General features: G+C 40.5%; 1 long non-coding RNA gene across 1 annotated transcript; it reads right to left on the reverse strand.

The window, feature by feature from the left end:
• Positions 1 to 1,103: 1,103 nt before the first annotated feature.
• On the reverse strand, positions 1,104 to 20,374 carry LOC123288832 (uncharacterized). Its single transcript, XR_006532374.2, has 3 exons — positions 18,042 to 20,374; positions 16,943 to 17,059; positions 1,104 to 1,952 (listed from the first exon to the last, which is right to left on the reverse strand). It is a non-coding gene; the product is annotated as an uncharacterized lncRNA (long non-coding RNA).
• Positions 20,375 to 20,820: the final 446 nt, after the last annotated feature.

Raw genomic sequence — 20,820 nt, forward strand, 5'->3', positions numbered from 1 at the left:
AACAAGATAGGAATGAAAAATTCCTCTTAGTAAACTCGGAAGTTGAACTTGTATATGAAAATTGTATTACTATTGTATATGGCTACTCTTAGCTTGAGGGGGACCTAGGTCAACAGATAAACATTGTTCAGGGGCCGGCCCAGTGGTGCAGCGGTTAAGTGCACACGTTCTGCTTTGGCGGCCTGGGGTTTGCCGGTTTGGATCCCGTGTGCGGACATGGCACTGATCGGCACGCCATCCTGTCGTAGGTGTCCCACATATAAAGTAGAGGAAGATGGGCACGGATGTCAGCTCAGGGCCACTCTTCCTCAGCAAAAAGAGGAGGACTGGCAGCAGTTAGCTCAGGGCTAATCTTCCTCAAAAAAAAAAAAAAAGAACATTGTTCAGACGTCCTGGGATTTGGTGTGAAGTCAGAGTCTAAATCAGGGACTGTATTTCATAATACTGCTACCACAAGTGATGGGTCACTTAGGGTTAGTTTGAATTGCTCTGTAGTCTAAGAAGGCCTCTGGGAAGTATTGTCCCTCTCAGTCTCACAAGCACATGAATAACACTGCCAACTGTAGCATCATTTTAAAACAGAAAAGATACAGCTCCTCACTCCAAGAATTTGACATGAAACACAGAAGAGAGAAAAAGAATTTTAAAATAAGATATTGTGTTCACTTATGACATTAGAATGGAAAAAGAAAAACAAAACAAAACAAAACCCAAACAAATATTAGTCATGCAGTAATTGAAAAAGCCAGGCTTTTATGTTGCTGAGCATCAGTAAATTTCTAAATAATGCCATCCTATTAGCCCAATGGCCACCACGCTCTTGTCAGTGAGAATATTTATTCCTTTTTGAGAAGTAAAGGTTTCCTAACAAAGGGCATAGGATTGAATGATATCGCTTTGTCTCCACCTGCAGGAATGCAGAAACTGAACTCCTTTTTGTTATCTGAAAACATGTAAGGCCTCTAGGATCACCATTAAAAAAGTGAGGTATAATCAGTACTCACGCTTTATTATACATTCTTCTATAACAAAATAATAATTAGATCAAAACAGCGGCAGTTAAAAGAAAGACGTAATGAATGTGGACCACTATGCTTATTTTTATAACTTTTTACTGAACTATAATACACATAGAGAAAAGTTCATAATCATCAACGTAGAGCTGGATGAACACAGTGAACACACTGTGGAACCATCATCCAGATCAAGAAACAGGACATCAGCAGCACTCTAGAGGCCCCCTCACAAACTGCACTTATTATTAAAATCAGGATTTAACACCTCAGTCTTTAACCTACCCATCAGTATATCCTAAAGGAGAAAGGAAGCCATAGACTGCAGTCTGGTCCAGGAATTATGAAGACGGTCACTTGCCCTGCAGTGATGGGAAGAAGGAGGCAGCTCCCAGACTCTCTATGGTTCCCTTCTGACCCCGTGGCTCCAAACACAATCAGCTCATGCTCATGTTCAAGGACAGGTCCAGTCCTTTCTTCATTAAGCTCAGATTCTGTTGTAAGATTCAGTTCAGATGAAAATGAAGCAGAGACTGAGGGTTGTCCTCACCAAAACCCATTTCTCGTGTCCTTCCTGCAGAACCTTGGCACACGGCACTGGGGGAGGGCTCTAGTCTGATCCAGACAAGAGTGAAGGTACCCACAGTGTACACAACCAGCACATCCAACATTCTACATCCACACCAAGTAAGAAACTAAACTCATTTGCTTATGGCCCAAACTACACCTTCTAACTAAAATAAATCTGCATCTGTTTTGGGTTATTCCAAGCTGCCCATTGTCCAGTGTCTTGAAACTATTATTTCATAAAGTTTTTTGGATTTTGGGTTGTTTCAGTCAGAAGGGTACATCCAGTCGTGTTACTCCATCTTGGCTAGAAGCAGAAATCTGAAGACTTCACTCTGACAGTCCTCTGGCCTCTTGAGATGAACAAGATTTCTAGAAATACAAAGCATTTGATTATTCTTATGCTTTGCTATATAATTGGTACTGCTTTTTTCCTTTACCAAATATGTGTGGTTGGTTCTTTTGTGACCACAAAGTCTGTAGATATTTTCAGACTTAGATTTAAAAGCAATTAACAATCCAGTCTCCCACTGATTCAGCTGGGGAAGAAGAAACTCACATCTTAATGTTAGGAACCCAAGGGAAAAGGAGACAAGAAGAGAGGAAAAGTAGAAAGGACATTATAAAACTTAACAAAATATGACAGGCTTTATTTTCTTTCCGAAGCATTTGTTAAAATAGTTTGTTAGACTATTTCCAATATTTGTTAAATTTATTGCAAAAATATATTTGGAAATTTGTCACTTAAAGAGTTAAGCCAGACTCCATGGGGGGACTTGGGAGGCCGATGACCCTGCCAGGTGCTTTTGGTCAAAGGGAGGTAACAATGTGTCTACTACACACATATTGTGGGCACACTTCAGCTATTCAAACCCAGAAAGAGGAAATGGGGGGAGGGAGTGGGGGAGGGATGAGGCTTAGAAAATGAATAAAGAGAGAAAATGGCCCAAAACTCTCTGCTGTGGCTCTTCATGTGATGAAAGCCTGCATTGTGTGAAGCTGCGAGTCAAAATAAGAAGCTTATTCAGCTATCGCAGACTGCATCTAAAATATGAAATAGTTCTATTACAGCCGTTTAGCTTCTCATTCTGGAAAAAAATGTCCTCCTCATTAGCGACCACTTTTTTCTACCATACAAAGTCATTTCATATTTTCAGGGGAAAAAAAACTTAATTTTTTTTAAAACTTCTCTTTAACCGGTCAACTGAATTTGCACATTCCAGTGAATAGGGAGGAGCGTTTGGACCTAAATGCTTGCCCAAAGAATCTTCCGACCCTCTCCTAAGCGTCCGTGGATTATGTGGGAGCAGCCTCACCTCCTCTTCTCTTCTCTAAAACTGCTCCCCTCTGCGTCCTGTCCCCACCCCCCAGCTCCTTCACCGCCATCTATTTTCCTTGGATGAGAGCCTCACAGTGAATAGGAAACATTTTTAAGAGGGGGAGGAGGAGCTGTGAAAGAGGTTTAGAGGCCAAATGAGGCCCTTGGAGGAGAAAGAATTCAGAATCGCTGATATAACTCAATGGCATTCACTGTTGCAGAAAGTAATGACTGCTTTACTTACTTAGCGGCAGTTCACTTCGTGTCCTAGGCTAATTGGGGACCATTTTCCAAGAAGAAAAGCAGGGTAGGTGGTTCACAGCCACGCATCTGTGCATGGTGCTGAGAGCCATCCGCCTTTTCTTGTGCGGACTTTTGTGCAAGGAAAAGGCTCTTATCTTTGTTTCTCTGCCTGGTTCCTTGTGTGGCATTCTTTCATAGGAATAAACACAAGGAGAAATTAGATGGTTTGTAATCCACTTTAAAAAGGCCAATTTTGCCTGAAAAATATGTGCTATAACTTGATCGTAATATTCTACATCCACATATACTCAGACCTCCCTAAGTAATCGAGTGTACATAAAATGTCCAAATATTGATCCTGAAGCTGGGTCTTCTGTTAAGTTAGCTGAAAGTGTAACGCCTTGAGAAACTGTGGGGTCTCTTTTCTCATTTCTTTCATATTAATATGGATTCCTGGCCAGAAATAGTGATTTTCATGTGTTGTATTAAAATCTATAAATTACTTCACCCTGGATACTGCCTTTGAATGGAAGAAACGTTTCTTTCAGGGAAAGGTCAGCCACCAAGGCATGCATGCCAGAGAGTGACATTTGTGTTTCCTGGTGGTCTTGCCTTCCATGGAATCAGCCACTGTGTTGCATTATACACTCAAAAGCAAAGTTCTGAATTTTTAACTGTAATTTGGTGAGATAACAAGACTTGATAGATTCAGACACCCTATCAAATTTCTTCTTTTCTCTTTTTGAAGGCAAGTTTGCTGGTGTGAGGGCTGGAACTGTGAGGAGCAGGCAGTGATTCTGGTTTCTGCTCTGAATCCAATGGATTTTTAAGTAAAAATTCAAAGCTTTCTCCTCATTCAACTTCCTGACACATGCTCTTGGACTATCACTGTGAATTTTGACTGCAGCAGATGGTAATTAATAGCCCTAAGATCCTACATGGGTTAAAATTCTGTTCATTTTTGGCCATGAGAAAGTTTCTGACAATTTAGGAAATACTGTGACTTGCTCATGGTAGGCACCTAATAAATATTTATTATTTTATTTAATCTAGGATAATATCTCTAAGGACTATTTGGTAGCCATATTCTTGAACATTCCTGCAATATTTGTGCCTGACAGCTCAGTTCTCAGAGGTGGTACTGTGGTGGGGATTCTGAAGTGATTTCTGGCCCTGGATCTCTTTCCTATGATGTCAGAGACACAGCTTTCTGAGGCGACTTAAGGACAGAGCCCTGGAGAGGCCATTGCTCAACGAAGCCACTCTAAGAATCAGAAAGGATGTATTCAAGGGTTCTTGGATGGCTGCTGATGGCTCAGCTGAGATTTATATCTCTGATTTCAGCAGGACGCTTGGTGCCTTTGGTCTTCCTCACCTCCATGCCACTGAACCTGAGAAGTCACATAGTCTGGCTGGCACCTTTCCAGACACTTCCTCTGGTGAGAAAAGAATAAGGAGGCTTTATAACAAGGAAGAAAACAGGCTGCCTGGATCCCCAGCCTAGGCAAGAACAGTATCCAGGTTCATCAAAAACCAACAGGAGGGTGTGGAGATAACTCTGTTGCTCATAGGAATGGTCAATTAAAGGGAAGCCCATGACTGACGCCAGCATGTATTCTTCTTGCCTACAGATTAGCTCCATTACAGGCCAAAGAGGTCTGGAACAGAGTTAGTAATCGGCATAACAATTGCTAATACTCAGTGAGCACTTATTACGTATCCTGCACTGTTTTCAGGTGTTTACATTAATCCATTTTACTCTTACAACAACTCTATAAGGCAGATACTAATATTATTTCTTTTTTACTGACAAAGAAACTGGAGTACAGAGATTTTAAATAAATCACTCAAGGTCACACAGGGTGATAGTGTAAAATTGTGTGCACAATTCTTCAAAACACCTCTCTTCAAAGAGTAGAGTATAATTCTCCTCCTTCCTTAATTTGAATCAGAGTTAGAGATTCAATTGTAAGGAACAGAATGCGGTGGAAGTGATGGCCTATGCTTCCTAGGCAAGGATAAAAGACATTGCCCCTTCTTCTTGGCTCTCTCTTGGATTGCTCACTCTAGCAGAAGCCAGTCGTCACGTCTTGAGGACTCTCAGGCAGCCTGTGGAGAGGTTCCCATGGGAGGACCAACAACCAGTACAAGTGTACCCCCCATGAAAGTGAACCACCCTGGAAGTGGGTCCTCCTTCCTCAGTCAAACCTTCAGATGACAGCAACCATATGATAGACCCTGAGCCAGAACTGCCCCACTAAGCCACTTCTAAATCTCTGACCTACAGAAACTGTGAAACAATAAATGTTTATTGTTTTGACCTAGTATGTTTGGGGTAATTTGTTGTGCATCAATAGATAGCTAATACACACAGCTTGTAAGTGTCAGAGCCAAGATACCAACCCAGGGGGTCTGAAGGCAGAGCCCAGTTTACCACTATACCGTTCTGGCTCTGTTGATACAAAGGAGATTATTTGATAAGCTCAAATTTTGAGGAAAAGTGTTCAATAATTGAGAGGACTATTTCATCCAAGCTGCATGAAATTCTGATGTGTTTGTAGACACTCAGAAATCCAATGATGGTGATAAACACATCAGTCACTCCTTTCCTTGGAGAATGTTGGTTGAAGCCTTTTGCCCTATCCTGCTTTTTCTAGACTCAAGGCAGACATTACCTTTTATGAGCACATTACTTCAGACAAGACTGGTACAATATAATTAATCCAATTACAGCTTCCTTTAGTGCCATTTCTATCCTGAGGATACACCATAATCACCATAACCAAATTGGATATGTATCAAATCTATTGACTTCAAGTCTTAGCCCTCTTTTATCATCTATTATTTTTAGGCTGGGAGGAAAATATAAACAACTCATCTCTTAGGATCACTTATGCAAGAGGTTACTTCCCATTCTGTGTTGGTTAGGATTTAACTCTCAGAAGTTTGACTCTCTGCTGCCACCTTGTTGATACAATAAACGCTAATGCCCATAGCCTGGGCTTTGCACAGAGCGGATGTTCAGAAAGTGGTAGTTCTTGTCTCTCTCCCATCACTCCCCACCTATGCTATTAAGAGAAAGTTAGTCTTCCTCAGAAGTTGTTAGACAGTTGTCAGTAAATAACCACCAACGGACAGAACCCCCCTGGCTGCAGCAAACATGTGTTCCTCACTATCCACTCTTCAGTACCAAGGTACCGGGAACTTCCATTCAGAGATTCAGAAGGTAAGTAACTTCCCAACTACTTAGGGTCAAGGGAGACAGATGGCCTTAAAGATACTCCAGCCAAGAAGAGCTAACCTGACCCTGGAATCCCAACACTCATCATCTCTCATCAGGACAGATGCCACGGTCACAGTCTCTCTGCCTTCACTCCTGTATGTTATCCATATGGCAGCCATGTCACTCCTATTTTAAATCCACAACAAAGTCTAAGTTTCCCAGCAAGTAGTACAGAGCTTCCCATAATCTGACCCTGGCCTACCTTATCTCCTAACAATGTTTTTCAACTTAATAAGACTGAACTCTATGTAATTTCTTGAACAACCATCTTTTCCAATTCCACGCTCCCCTTCTAACTCTTGAAGCATTCAGCCTAGAGTTCACTTTACCTGGGATAGTACCCTCCCACTGCACCTGACCTCTGCCCTTGCCCCTTCCTCTTCATTGCTGGAGTGGATCCTCTTGCCCTGAGCATGCTATGTGGACATTATCTGTTTGAATGCTTGTCTCCCTCAGTACATTATAAGCTCTTTGACAACAATTACAGGATCATATTTAACTTTGCATTCCTGGTGTCTGGCAAACAGTAGGTGCTTGACAAATGAGATAATAATGTACAGAAAGTATTTAGCCCAACACCTGACATAGTAAGTGATTGATTCATGTTGTTGTTGCTGTTGTTGTTAATTCATTGAATGGAACCAAAGGTTACTGCTCACCTATCCACAAGCAAAAAATATTTGTTTGCTTTCTTCCCGGCAACAACTAAAGAGAGAAAGGTTGAATGAAAAGAAAGAAACATAAAACACACGTAGAAAACAATGAAGAATCTCAAGACTCTAAAGATAAGCAATTAAATAAGCTAAATCAAATGAGATTAATGAGAAAATTAAACAAAGCAAGGGGAATTTGACAAACTTTCCTAGCAGGCCAGAGAGTCTCCACTAGGAAAGTAGCTTTGAGGGAAGTGGTAAATTCCCTATAATCTGAGTCACTAAAAACTAGACCAGACAAACCACTTAAAAGTATACAGCAGGAGACATCAGGGTACCGGCTGAGTTAGTGGGCTTTTTCATCTTTAATTTCTCTGATTCATTCACAAAATATTTGTAATAAGGCTGCAAAACATTTGTTACATCTTGCGCCTTCATTTTTCCGAGGGAAAAGTGCACAGTATTAGTATTTACTTAGCTAACATTACCAAGCAAGAGGACTATGCAACCCCAGACTGGCTAATATTTAACAATAACATTGGAAAAGCTAGAGACTGCCATTTTACTGGAAACTTTTTTGACACAACCTGATTATTTTGATTAGGTCTATATTGGAAAAAAAATCTTGGGGCAGATTGCTACTGGGTGTTTGTTGATTTATTCTTTGAATAAAATTGATCAGAATATATTTTCTTAAAATAACCACTCATGACACACAAGATGTACTTTATTTCTCCTGCCCCCTCACTGCCTCTTCCTCCTCCTCCTCCTTCCTCTGCCCATTTTTTCATCTAATAGTTCCTAGAAACAAAGGCAGACACTAGAATAAAAGAGCTGATATTACCATTCTCTTGCAGTTGTTTTCTTTAGCTTTATGAATATAGTCATATTTTCCCAACTCTTTGTTGATCAGAATTTTGCCGAAAAAACATCTTTGAGAAGTCTCTCTGAAAAGATTGTTTTAGAATATTTCCAGCTTTCACTTCAGCTGGCATCTGGATGTTTTGTTTTGTTTTGATGTATTTAAAATGTAATACTACATTAAAAAATAAGTTATTAGGGTTTTTTGAGCCACCTGAGCATGATCTTAGGATGGTAGAGGTGAGTGGGAACAGGGAGCCTCCAGTTCAACCCTCTTGTTTTAGTGATGAGGAAACCAAGCTCCCAGATGCATTACAGGGTCACAAAGCTCATGTGGCAAAGCCAGGACCAGAACCCAGATGTCCTCATTCTCCACTTAGAACTTTTTCCTTTATACCTAGGACTAAGTGGGTAGAGACAATCGAGTTGTGTGTGTTTTTTTCTTTTTCTCGAATCTAAATTTCAGCAATGTAACTATAATGAAAATAAGAACAGCTAATATCCAATGAATGCTAATTGTGTGCCCTGCATTATTTTGCAATATTTATGTGTCTTAGTTTATTTGAGTCACAAAACCATTATCTCCATCTTACCAATGAGGCACAAAAAGGATACATTACTTTCCCAGGGTAATGCGCCTTAGGTAACAGATGATAGAGATAGGATGGGACACCAAGGCCTCAGCTCCAGAGCCCATGCACCCAACCATTACACCTGAAGGCCTCTCAGCAAAAGCAGACCTTCCCTCCAGGGCTGGGAAAGCAATGGAAACGCATATTCCCTTGTCTGAGTGTTGATATTTTAATGTCATTATTGTGGCTTTGCATTTTGGTAACCTCTATTTTATGTAATCATTACAATGAATTTGCAATCTCATTCCCTTGGAATTTTCTGAATATAATCACATTGATTTTGCAATAATGTAAAAATATGACCTTTGCAAATTTTGCCTCTTTGTAAACTACCTAGATGTAAAAATATTGAAGTTTGCCCTAAACCACTGATAAAAGTAAAATAATTATAGACAAGATTTACAAAGAAACCAGTATAAAAATCCATAGAAGTGAAAAGAAATTTGTTAATATCTACGACCACAAATCAAATAGAAGAGCTTTGAGCATAATGTAAGTTGTACCAAATGCTAAATATAGTTCTCAGATTTCTTCAAAACCACATTTAATGAGTATCTTACATGCTGTCCTGAACACCAGAAACTATTGGCCTAACAATTTATAAAAAATTACTTTCTACCAGCAAAAAGAAGCCTTCAAAATGTACATTACATTTATAAAGTTATAAAATTATATGAAGTTTGGGAGAGAATAGATAACACAGAAGACTTTGAAAGTTACAACTAGTCTCCTTTGGCAGATGTGAACCTGGGGCTCATGGTGGTCATTCTAGAAATAGCATGCTCTTATTTGTCCTATTAATACAGACAGGGAGGCCACTGGCTGGGCCATTCCCTACAAATAGATCATCCTGCTCTGTGAAATAGGGGACCGCTCTGGAGCCTGGGCACCCAGCACACACCACACACAGGTGGCTTTCCACCCAGCCACTTTACACTAATCGACCCAACCTTCTCACAGCCTTCATGTTCTCTTGTGTGATTAATTTTTGGGTTCATTTCAGCCAATAGTTAGATATCATGGGGCAAACAAAAATGTCAGTAGATTTATAATTTCCATTTCCATCTGGACTAATTGAGAATAGCATGATAGGTTTTACACAGGCTAACACAGCATTTCTTATTCTAAGGACTGTATTCACTTTTAAATAAGCAGTTGATTATTAAGTGGATGGAACTTAAGTCATAGGAAAGAATGAACCTATTTCCACAAAACTCCCAGCTTTGAAAGAATGCTGATCGAAGTCAGGCTGGTGCAGAATTTCTACATTCCCTTGACTACTCTAATGATAACTGATAAGTGATAGTGGCCCAGCTCTTCTACTGACTGGTACTGCCTATCTAAAATCAGATAATCTTCAGTTCAGAGTTTTTGTGGTATTTTGTTTTCCTCCTGTTGTAATCAAAGCAGAAGTAGAAACAGATAATCAACTTCTAATTATTAAAAATCATGGTGTCCCAGCTTCTTTGGTCATTAATGGAAAAATGTATAAATGGCATAAAAATCTCTTTCTCTCTGTCAGAAGCCTCACAAACAATGTCCAGTGCTCAAGGCTCTCACTGTTAGGGGAATCCAGATCACATGAAGCGCTCTCCCTTCAAACAGCCGAGGAGGGCCATCTGGAAAGTGTGCATTGCTACTTCAATCCAGGCCTAAGCCTCTTCCCAAGAAACAAGTATATGTAAATATCCCAAATGAGCTGCACCCTGGGAAGACCAGTCTCCTTCCTGTGGTTGCCTTGGAGACAGGTTTGCTGTTTTTCCATTCCTGGCATTAGGATGGAGGGAGAGTGGAGAGTTAAGAAGAGCAGAGGGTGGATAGAACTGGCTTTGATCCCTGCTCTGCCACTGGGGAAAGTCCCTCAATGCTCAGGCCCTCCTGATTCTCATCTGAAAAACAGGAATACTGATGTCTGCCTTGCGGGACTGATGTGAGGGTGAGACATAAAATATACAAATTGCCTGGCCCGAAATTGGTGATCCAAAATGGCAGGTGTTTAGAAGGAAGACAGTCCTCAGGACAGCGACAGGAGTGCAGTCCTTACCAGCTGGTAACTGCTCTGGGACTAGAGCCTCTAGCTGGAGGATTTGGATGCTTAGGAAAACCCTTCAGTTCCCCAGCAGTGGCACAAGAGCCCAAGGCAAGTGGAAGAGGGGTGTTTTTCAGATTTTCAAGGAGACCACAGGTGAGTCAAATGCTTGTTTATTTGAATTGTCTGTAACAGGTTAAGAACTGAGCTCTCAGGCCAGGAAGGGGAGTCACAGAGGGTCCCTGAGCCAAGACAGATGATAAATGATGTAACACCACCATGCCAGAGAGTAACTTTAGGAATGTCTATTTCAGGTGCTTATTGAGAACGCCTCTGAATTTCAACGACCAAGCCAGTTCAACTAATATTCAGGGGCTGGTGTCCCTGCAAAGAGCCCAAAGTGAGGGCCAACTCCTCCCTCATAATGCAGAGCTGAGGAAATAAAGGCTACAAGCTCCCTGAGGGCAGGAACCATGTCTGGAAGGAAAGAAAGGGCCAGTGGGGTTAAATTTACTCCCCCAAGGGAGTAGCCCAAATCGGGGGTGAAAGCATGACTGGTCTCCTGCAGAGGCCAAAACCTGGACCCATGCAATTTCTCAACTCTGTGCTCCAGGGTCCAGTCACAAGCTCGCTGTGATGACCAAGCGACAGGAGTGAGCAGCAAGGCAGGGTCTCACTGGGGAGACCTGGGGAAAGGCTGAGGCTCACCCCACATATAACTCCATCTCAGTACCACTGGGACAAACACACCTGGCTGGTCTTATCCAACATCAAGATGGTGGGACACAAAGAAGTGCTTGGAAATCTTGCAGTGCGACTTGAGTGTGGTAAGCGCCTTTCAGTATCTGTGGGAAATAAGATCTAACAGATCTGTTGATCTGTTGTCTGCTGAGTGATACTCAGAGCATTGCCCACGAGTTGTTGGGAATTCGGTGGTTCTCACCAGTCAACCTCGTGTGAGCGACCCCAAGCGGTAGCCGTACCTTCTTCTTGCTTGACTGTGGGGGTGGTGGCATTGTGCAGCATAGCCTTACCTGTGCCCGCACTGATTTGAACTGCTGCTACTTATGACATGAGGAGCAGTTAAGGAGGAGAAGCTAATGCTTGAGCCCCAGAGAATGCAGAATGTTTTTTAGTGAAAGTGAACACTCAAAAGACGATTAATACTATCAAGTGAGGTCTTGTAGAAACAAGAAGACAATGAGGCAGAAGCTCTTGTGAAAAAGCCTCCCAGCCATAAAGAGTATAGTAACTACTTACTTCAGTTATTACTAAAATTTTCAGTAATTACAACTTGATTGGAAGAAATTAAAGCCTGTGATCGTAAGCCTTTTTCATTATGAATTAGTCTTTCACAATTAATTCTTGAACTGTTCCTCTTAAAGCAACTTTGACAGTGAACTTTGTTCAGTATTCTAACTAATGGCTATATCTACTTCTAGAGACAAAATGGACTTTTTCTTATTTTTAACATAATCAAGCAGATTATATTAAATAACATAGAAAGGAAAAATGAATAAACACACACTATAGAGCATAATACAGTAAGACAAGGTGAAGTAGCGGGGAAAAAAGCACTGGATCCAGTGACAGAAGATTTGGGGTTCAGTCAAGCTTCTGTCACTTACATAAGACAAGTCACTTAGTTGTCTCTAACACTCAGTTTCTTTATATGTACAAATGGGAATAGAAATACCATTTAACTTTGAGGACCTCAGTGGAGAGACAAATGACAGGCCAAACAGGAATAAGCTTTGTGAAAACCCTATACTAATGTTACTGCTCCTAGCATCACTATTTATTGTCTCTAAGGGCAACCCGATCAATGTAAGGGAGTCTTGGTGTAGCTTGGGCTGTCTTATGGGGCTCTGAGGGCAATGGCATTCCTCTGACAGCCCAAAGAGAAAATCCTTCTAATATGTACAAGATAACAGCAACAGTGGTGGGTGTTAATTAGGTAAATTACCTAATTACCACGTAATGCAAACCAGAAAATGTTTATACCTTCTGATATCTTACTGATTTCTCGTTTTCTTTGCAGGACAGAGTTAAATCGTGAACGGTACTAAGTAGCAAATATCCTAAACAGCAGCACAAGGAAGTTTGGCTAGCCGCACCTGGCAACGTTAAGGCACTTGGTTGCTGGGGGATGCTGCATTTTTGTAAGGCAAGGAGCTTGCCAATGTGACCACTAGATATTAGGTACTATATGTACTCAAGTATTTCCCCTCACTTTATGGATGAGAAAACTAAGGTTTAGAGGGAGCCCCTAATTTTTCCAAGGTCCCACAGCCAACATCTGGAATTCATATCCAAATAATGCTCTTAACCATTATGTTACATTAGACATAGAATACTGTGGGAATCTGGAAAATTGCCAAAGGTGCTGCCTGGCTGGAGGGGCTATGAGTTGGTTCAACCATTTTGGAAAACAATTTGGCACTCTCTTATAATCTTGAATATTCTCATACTCTACAACCCAGAAATTCCACTCCAAGGTAGAGAAACTCTCATCCATTTGAGCTAGTGTGCATACACAGAAATGGTATGAAAGTGTTGTTCGTAATGCAAAACAAAACAAAAAATCTAGAAAAGCCAACAAGTTCATTTGACAGGAGGATGGATAAATAACTTGACACACAATGGGATATTGTGCAGCAGTGAAGATGAATGAACCACAGCTCTATCCAGTTGCAGAGATGAATCTTTAACATTACACTGAGCAGAGAAGAGTTAATTAAAGAAAGCTACCTATAGAATGACACCACACCAACAAAAGCAAGAAAAACCAACAAATAATGAATAGGAATACATACATATGTGATAAAACTTTTTCAAAAATCAAGTGAAAGCTAAGGACAAAATTCAAGCAAATGGTTCCCTCCGAGGGTAAGCAAGGGTGGGATAAATACCACAGGTAGATGCAAAAGTATTGGGAATATTCTAGTTACTAAGGTGGGTGGTAAGTCCATAGGTAACTGCCTTGTTATGCTTTGTGCTGCCATATAAATTAGATACATTACTTTGAATGAAGTAGATATCTCATAATTAAAACTTTTTTTTGGAAAGCGACCACTGGGACTTAACTGCAAAGTTAGGGTGGGTATACAGGAGCCTCTGCCTTCCAGCCCCACCCCTAGGCACCTAGAACCTAGATGACTAAAAATAAAAAACATCAGACCAAGTTTCTTTTTCTGGCCCTTCCAAGCTAGAAGGCTACCTGGGGCTCTGGGGCCCAGATAAACAACCCTGCCAGCAGAGCAAGGCAGATGAGAAAGATTTAGGCCACCCACACAGCAATCAAGAGCTCCACTGGGTGGGCCAGAAATTGCAATTGTGCCTGCCCTGTGGCAGCACTACGCCACCTGTGGAGAGCAGCAGGGGCAGCAGGAGTGTCAGTGTTCCAGGCCTGGCCACCCAGCTGCCCCCAGGGGCCCGCAAGTGAGTGCTAGTGAGACATCAACACCAGGCGCTCCAGCTGAGGCAATTTAAGTGAGTGGATAATTGCACATAATAGAGGTAAAATATAACTGCCTCATTAAAATGGGTTTCTAAATCTCATTGTGTGCGAGTGTAAGAGAGAGACAGAGACATGCGTGTTAAACTGCAAGAAAACGCAATTGCATAAATGAATGTGAGCGGGAGTGATCTGAGAGTGCCTGACTGTGCCACCTAGATAGAAGGAGCACCTGGATACTTAATGGACCCTCTGAACAACCTGTGAAATCCGCTGCTTGTGGCTGCTCTTGTGCAATGATGGCTCAGAGTTAGGATTCACTAATGGCAACCAGGTCTCATCTCCTGCTGCAGAGTCTCCATCTTGGAAGATAAAGCTCTATTTTCTAAGGAAAGATCTTTTCTGTCCCTTAGCTGTCTCTAAAGTTCAGCCTGCCACGGCTACCCAACAAGCTGTACAACTGGCACTTTTCATGCTTGGTTGCCTTCATGGCAGAACTCAGAGTTGGAATTGGAGCTGTCTGCTTGTGTGACTGGGAAATCTAAGAATCTGAGAATGACTCCAGGGGGAAGTAACCCCAAGCAACAGCAAAAGCTCTTGCCAACCTGTCAGGGAGCCCTCCAAGTCACATCTTCCCCCCATCTCCAGGAAGTATGCACACGACCAGGCTCTGCTTAGACTCAGTAAACCCTCTCACCATAACACACAGAAAGATAATGCTCTTCTTCCCTCACAGGTGGTGCACCAACTACAACACTTCCTGTTACTGCACCTCCGTTTCCACCCCTAAAATTGCCAGTGCCTTATATAAGAGCTCCTAAAGGGAGAAAATCTCAGCTACTCACCTTCTTTGGAAAATATTTCAGGAAAATCAGTTATTTCTGAAAATAACTCTGAGCTCTTATTACCCCAAGAGCCACAAGTGGTCATGCCTCTCTTTGTTCTCATTTCTCACATGCACTCAACCTGGCAATTAGCACAACTTCGTCTGGAAGGAGCAGAGTTAAGTTTTGTCTCAGAACGCTTGCACATTAAAATGTCAGGACTAATGAGTTATTTTCTTTTCAGTATTAGAAAGCAGATAAACATTAACAATCTGGTGTCAGTTAGCTTCGCTAACAAGACCCAAAACCGGCTTCAGAATCCACAGTCCAGAAGTGTTTATTTTAGGCACGGAGATGGAGACAGGGGATAGAGGAGGGAGGAGAGAGAAGAGGGTCGCATACCCCAGCCCCGACCTGTGCACAGAACACCGATGGGGCCCATCGCGCAACCAGCCTGCAGGGCTCACCTCCGAGGCTAAGCCCCTGACTTCAAATGCAGATTTCACTTATATGGACAGATTCATTTCTGTGCATGATTAAATACTCTCTCGATTCCTCAGATAAGTTCAGAAGTGCAAAAAAGGAGCAGGATAAGCTTTTTAATTACAAGCAATTCAGCCTGGCAAATAGAACTCTCAACCTGTCCAAGCCCTGGACTGCAGAACCTCGCCAAGAGCCCCATCTGCTTCTTCTGTGGGAGCTCGGGAAGGCGGGTGCTGCTTCAAGTTCCCACAGAGAGAATCAGAAAATCTTGGACCAAATGCTTAGCTCTCATAAATAAAGAGCCTCAGTTCTGGATAAAAGTCAAATTGTTAAGATATTGCACTATACTGGTTTTTTTTTTGGCGGGGGAGGGGTGGGTTGTGGGACAGGGCAGGACGGAGAAATGACAGAAGCAGACTTCAGCTCATCCTGATAAAATTTGGGAGTTACAAAGGCTACTCTTGTTCCCCCAGGTCTTCCTGGGCGCAGGCCAGGGGCGCCTGGATGTCCAGAATGTCCTGAGTGGGTCTCCCTAGCCCACGCCAAAGCCCAGTGTCCTTGAGCGCCAGGATCCTCCAGAAGCCTCAGAATGGAGCCCCTGAAATGTTATGAAACAGGAATTGGCAACCCTTTCCTTTGAAGCTGCCAAGCTGGAGAAGGGGCTGTGGGGGGCGGAGGCATAGGAAAGGTGAATGCAATGTGTCAGCTGGGTGTCATGACTCAACTCGTAAGGTACCCCCGACTGTGCTCCCACTGCTCAAGTGGCAGGCAGATGGAGGGCAGAAGGGCAAGAAGGGTGGGGACAGAGGCAGCCCTGGGGAGAGTACCTAGAAGCCAGCAGTGGCCGGGTGGCAGCTGCTGAGACTCAGCCAGGCTGGCACAGCTATCAGGAAGCATGGAGTGCCACCCTCTGGTGAGTGAGCCAGGGGTTGGTTGCTAAATCCCGTAACAGAACCCTCCCTCCAGGCACTTGGCATTTAAGCCTTAATGGTTTTGGCACTTGGCCTAATTGCTCAGAACATGTGCTCGGTTAGAGAGTAATTCCTTCATCACGCTCAATAAGTATCTGCACACAGCACAGAAGCTGTGATATTTTTATTCCAATAATTCCTTTGCCGACCACCAAAATTCTATGAAAACTCCTCAGGAGCTATTGGACAAAAACCAAACTGAGTTTTACATTAAGTTTACGCTTCAGATTACGGATGGTTTTATAAACAGCAGAATATCCACCAAGCAAGAAAACTGCCTCATTTTGTTCAAGAAGCTATCCAGAAGGAATGTTGCAACATTCACTGATAAAAAGGATTCGCATTTTACAATCTCAAAAAATTGGAAGCTGGAAATCAATGTGACATACTTGCTTATACTTGTTAACGCGATTATGTACCATACCTCACTTTGAGACGAGGTCATTTCAGTCAATGAAATCAGATTATCTCTACCATATAAAACACCAAGACCTCTTAGAGATTAGAGTCATAGGCTAGTATTCAAAAATCAGTCAGAGTCAACAGAATCCAAGTAACCTACCCGGGCTTTGAGAGAGAAGGACAGAAGTGAACAATATGAATGGTACCTCAATATGCTGTGAGGATTTAGCTTAATTCATCACGAGACCAAAGTGACTGGTGCTGCCAGTAGTTCACATATCACTGATTGGCTTAACTGGTAAGTCTACGGTTTAGTTTTACAACTGTGGAGGAAGACAGAGAGAGAGGGATGTCAACGGGGCATGGCAGAAGGAAATCTACCCTCAGCATCAATTATTCTTTTTAAGAAACATTTTATTGCCTCACTACCTTGCTAAAAACTTTAATAGGAAAAATGCAAATAACATACTTCTAAGTAACTAATGGTTCAAACAAAAAATCATAATGGATAAAATTTAAATATCTAAAAAAAGCCTCAAAATAGATAAGGCAAAAACTGACAAAAATAAAAATATAAGCAAATCCACAATCTTAGTTCAAAATTTTAACAAGTATCTCTCACTGGCTGATACAACGTGCAGATCAAAAATCAGAATGACTACAGATGATTTGAATAAGTTTAACAATATTTATCCTTTTAACATACATAGAGCACTGCACCCAATAACTACCGAACACATTGTTTTCAAGTACAAAGAGATCATTCACTAAAATAGACCATATGCTGTCCCATAAAACAAGTATGAACAAATATATAAGGATTAATATACAATATATATTTTCTGGCTACAGTGGAATTAAGGTTGAAATCAATAATAAAAAGATAACAAGAAGATCTTCATATGTTTGCAAATACATTTCTAAATAATCCATGAGTCAAAAAAGAAGTCACAATGGAAATTAAAAAATACCTTGAATTAAAAGATAATGAAAATACGACATAAAAACATGGATATAGCTAAGTCTGTTTAGGTGGAAATACAGATAAACATATTTAAATGAATATATTACAAAAGAAGAAAGTCTGAAAATCAATGATATAAGCTCCCACTTTTAGAAGGCAAAAAAAGAAGGGCAAATAAAATACCAAGAAAGTAGAAGGGGGAAATAATAAAGATAGAGCAAAAATCAATGAAATAGAAAATTAACATGAAATAATCAATCATGTCAAAAACAGGCTCTTTGACAAGACTAATAAAGTCCATAACTCTTAGCAAGACCAATCAAGAAAAAAAAGGGGCCCACCTGGTGACATAGCAGTTAAGTTTGCACATTCTGCTTCAATGGCCCAGGGTTCGCTAGCTCGGATCCTGGGTGCAGACCTATGCACTGCTTGTCAAGCCATGCTGTGGCAGGCATCCCACATATAAAGTAGAGGAAGATGGGCATGGATGTTAGCTCAGGGCCAGTCTTCCTCAGCAAAAAGAGGAGGATTGGCAGCAGACGTTAGTGCAGGGCTAATCTTCCTCAAAGAAAAAGAGAAAACAAATTACTAATACCAGGTCCACCGACATTATGAAAAGATAAGAGGATAGTAAGGAGAACAACTTTATGACAATAAATTTAGATGAAATGGACATATACCTTGAAAAATAGAATTAGTCAAAACTGACACAGGAAGAAATGAAGCATATGAATAGTCTTATATCTATTTTAAAAATTGAATCTGTAATTTAAAACCTTCCCACAAGGGTCTACCCAGGGTGGGGCAGCAGTTAAATTCACATGTTCCGCTTCTTGGCGGCCCAGGGTTCGCTGGTTTGGATCCCAGGTGCGGACATGGCACCACTTGGCAAAAGCCATGCTGTGGTAGGCATCCCACATATAAAGCAGAGGAAGATGGGCATGGATATTAGCTCAGGGCCAGTCTTCCTCAGCAAAAAGAGGATGAGTGGTAGTAGTTAGCTCAGGGCTAATCTTCCTTAAGAAAAGAAAAACCTTCCTACAAACACATCACCAGGTGAGTTGGTTTTACTTGGAATTCTTCTAAACATTTAAGGAAGAAGTAACAACAATCTTACATGAATTCAGACAACAGAAAAAGAGAGACTATGTTCCATGAGCTCGGTATAACCTTATTACCAAAACCTGACAAAGGCACTAAAAGAAAGGAAAGTTACAGGGCAATCTCTCTCATGAACACAAATGCAAAAATTCTAAATAAGATATTAAGAAGTCAAATCAAGAGATATATAAGAAGATGTAAATTATGACCATTGAGTTTATTTCAAGAATGCAAGGTTGACATTTGAAATTCTCCACATTAAGCAAATAAGGGAGAGGGGGACCATATGGCTATCTAAACAGATAACAAAAACTGTAATAAAATCGAACACTCAGTCATGATTTAAATTAATCCTAACAAACCAGGACTGTTTTGACAAACCTCCCTCCCTACATTTTGGAAAAAGACAAGGGGAACCACTATCACCACTTGTATTCAACACGGTAACATTGTACTGGGTGAACATTATGCAGTGCCATAAAGGCAGAAAGGATAAAAAGAAGAAAGAAAACTGTCATTAATCACATACTGTGTGACTGAATCTACACATAAAGTTTACAAAAAGAATCCAAGAAGTTTAGAATTAACTGGTAAACTTAGCAAGGTCACTAGTCAACATACAAAACTAAACTAAATCCAGTGGTTTACACCAAAAGAGGAAATAATGTGATCAATTTGGGATTATTCTAGGAATGCAAGATGGTTTATCATCAGAAAAACTATAAATGTCGTTTGCCACATTAATAAATAAAAGAGAAAAACCACATGATCATCTCAATAGATTCTGAAAGTCATTTAATAAAATTGAAGACATTCATAATTAATAACTAAGCATATAAGAATCAAAAAGAACTTCCTCTCTGATAGTCTACTGAAAATCTACAACAAACAATTCTTAATGGTGAAATGTTGGGAATGTTACCTTTAAAATCTGAACTAAGAAAAGCATCCATTATCATTGTTATTAGTTAACATTCTTCTAGATGTCCTAGCCAGCATATTAAGACAAGAAAAAGAAATAAAGGGTACATATATTGCACAGAAAGAAAGAAAATTGATATCTAGTCTCAAATAATATAAATATCTATACAGAAAACTTCAAGCAAAATTATTAGAAATAAGTGAGTTGAGTGCTTAGATCTAATTGACATACAAAAATCAATTCCATTTCTATATACAGCAACAAATAATTTTAAAATGTAATTAAAAATATATGCCATTTACATTATGAACAAGTTTCTTAAGAATAAATATGTCAAAGTTTTCTTAACTTTATATAGAGAAAATCATAAAAAATTTTTGAAGGACACTAAAAACTATCCTAATTACGAAGGGAAAATTTAACATGTTCACGATTTGGATTATTTAGTATCATAAAGATATTAATTCTACCAAGATTGATATATAGATTCAAAGTAATCCTACCTACATTCCCAGTTGCTGTTTGAGAAATATAAGTTGATTCTAAAACCTCAGTGGAACAGCAAAAGCCAAGAACGCCCAAGGCACTCCAAGTGAAGCAAATGAAACAGCCTACCAGATATTAAGACTTATCATAAAGCTCTACTAATTAAAATATTTGTTACTGGTGCAGGAATAAATAAACCTATGAAAAGAATGCAAAAAATACCCAGAGAAGTATCCACATACATGGATATTTGATTTATGACAGAGATGGCATTAGCCTCACCCCATTATTATCACACACAGAAAGTAGGAAGCAATACTAATTCTCCACCATTCCCTGAGAGCTGCGCTTACCAAGAGCAACACATGGCCAGGGATTTATCACTTGCAAAGAGAGAGTCTTTCGGTAAATCACAAGAGTGTATTGACGCATTTCTTGGTTTTTGAAGATTCCATTATGGTTTATTATTGTATGATTGATTACATTAACCTGTTAATCCTCAGTGGATAGATGATTTTCTTCTTTGTAAGATTCAGAATAAAGACAGGGTACCTTTATATGGTGTTTTTGTTTTTGTTATTTTTGGTTTTTGGCTTTTGGCTCAAAAGCTT

This window comes from Equus asinus, chromosome 11 (assembly GCF_041296235.1).
Source record: "Equus asinus isolate D_3611 breed Donkey chromosome 11, EquAss-T2T_v2, whole genome shotgun sequence".
In the NCBI taxonomy this organism is placed as follows: Eukaryota; Metazoa; Chordata; class Mammalia; order Perissodactyla; family Equidae; genus Equus; species Equus asinus.